Source organism: Tamandua tetradactyla, chromosome 17 (genome assembly GCF_023851605.1).
Source record: "Tamandua tetradactyla isolate mTamTet1 chromosome 17, mTamTet1.pri, whole genome shotgun sequence".
NCBI classification, from domain to species: domain Eukaryota; kingdom Metazoa; phylum Chordata; class Mammalia; order Pilosa; family Myrmecophagidae; genus Tamandua; species Tamandua tetradactyla.
The window spans coordinates 21,096,224-21,098,272 of record NC_135343.1 but is presented as its reverse complement, the minus strand read 5'-3'; the positions used below and the strand labels follow the sequence as shown (position 1 = coordinate 21,098,272).

The window sequence follows — 2,049 nt, the reverse complement described above, 5'->3', positions numbered from 1 at the left end:
TAGGTTTTTTGTTTTTGTTTTTTTTGTTTTTTTTCTTTCTATTATTGTTTTAATTCTTATTCTGTTGTCTTTTTATTTCTTTTTCTAAATCGATGCAAATGTACTAAGAAATGATGAATATGCAACTATGTGATGTTATTAAGAATTACTGATTGTACATGTAGATTGGAATGATTTCTAATTGTTTTGTTAATTCTTTTTTTAATTAATAAAAAAAAATGTGCTAAAAAAAAAAAAAAAAAACAGCGAGCCAATCATTGCATGATACTACTTTAGTAGTTGAGAAACAAAAATGAATTTAAAGAAAAAGAAATAGCCTACTCTCAGTTTTTCAGTTTCAAAATAGTTTTTTGTTTTGTTGTGTTGCTTTGTTTTTTGTTTTGTTTTTTTACTGTGTCCCAGGCTTATTTAATCAATAACAAAACGATGAGCGATGTGGGGATCAAACTCAGGAACATCCCTGAACTTCACCTTCCTTCCAATCTTCAACTGGTTTCTCCAAAACTCCCTGTCCCCACCCTTTATGCTCCCAATTTCATCCTTTGTGAATGAAGAATTCAATCCCCAAGACTTTGGAACAAACTCCAGGGTCCCATTTCCCCCCCCTTTCCTCTGCCCCATCTCCACCCTATGCAGGGAAAGATCAGGCAGAGCCCAGACTGGTGACCTGGACAGAGGAGATGGCTTCATCTCCAGGGAAAGGGATGAGGATCACAGAGTAATAAAGTGAGGGCCCTCATAATGTAGAGTACCAAAATGGGACCCTGGCACAAGAGGAAAGGTCACTGGGACCCCTGGGAAAGGAGACCCAGCAGCTTCAAAATCCTCTCCTTGAGAATAGTTACTCCTTGACAGTTTGCCCTTCTGGCACTGGTACAGAACCACACTCCAACTACTTCCTTTTCAAGTCCGAGCTGCTTGGCAACATGATCAATCTGCTGAAGTGTAGGTTTCTGGCACCGCAGGAACATGTTCTCCAGGTTGCCTCCCACTTGGTTCTCAATGTTGGTCAATTTTCTCTTTCAGCTCTGCAGCAGGAGGATCTCCATTTTGCTTATCCCCTGAAGATTTTTATTGTTGTCAGCTTCCTCTACCCGTTTCTGCAGCTTACATATGTTCTTAAAACTCAGCTGCAAGGCCTCAAAACAGCCAACGGCCATCTACTTGAACACCTTACCAAAGAGAACCTGCCAGGATGAGCCCCACATCAGCCTGGGTGTAACCCACAGTGATCCTCTTCTGCTGGCAAACTGCTAGAGTTCTTTATGTAGAGCTTTGATATCCTGGGACTCCTCAGGGTTTTGCTCCAGTTTCTCCTTGTCCAGCTTCATAGCACCAAGGAGGGAGCCACATGGAGCTCAGGGAGGCCCCCTCAGATTTTCTCTCAGCCCAGCTCTGGCCCTCCTTGCCTCTGCTGGCCTGCTGGATGAGAAGGTGAAGTCCAAAGCCAGATGCCCCACCATGGGGAAGGAAGGTGCCCCAAGCCAGGGGCCTGGTAGTATGACGCTCAAAACAGACTTTTAAACCTAAGCCTGCGGTTTGGGCCCAACCGCTAAACTATCGGGGACCCTCTACTCCTCAGCTTCTCACTGCTTGCTAGACAACACTGCCACACGCAGAAAAGGGGCTCGAGCCGGGGGTCTGGGTCCAAGGGGCGCACGCAGGAGACCTCGCTGCGGGTCTAAAGGACTGGAGGCCGAGTCAATTAAGGCATGAAGCGAGGTAGCTTTATTGTTGGTAGACGCTTATGCCAGGGCCGCCAGAAGCTAAAGACCACGAGGCTTGACGAGCCCTGGATTATATACAGTTTGAGGAGAGGCGGAGTTAGGGTGTGGCCTCCAGGGGAGGGTAGCCAATCACACAGGGAGGACGGATGAGTGACTGTGACCATAGAGATGCTGTTCCTGAGTGTACCCATAGCAGAGGATGTTGGGTAGGTGGAGGACTAATGAGAAGGCCAATAGGGTTAGAGAGACAAGGCTGCATCATCACTAGTCGCTGGTGAGGCTTGTAATTCAGAGGCTTAGAAGAACCGGACGTGCCAAAATG

At 46.1% G+C, this 2,049-nt stretch overlaps 1 pseudogene; it reads right to left on the bottom strand.

The window, feature by feature from the left end:
• Nucleotides 1-643: 643 nt before the first annotated feature.
• LOC143661112 (POU domain, class 5, transcription factor 1 pseudogene) lies at nt 644-1,433 on the bottom strand (annotated as a pseudogene).
• Between the last annotated feature and the right edge of the window lie 616 nt (nt 1,434-2,049).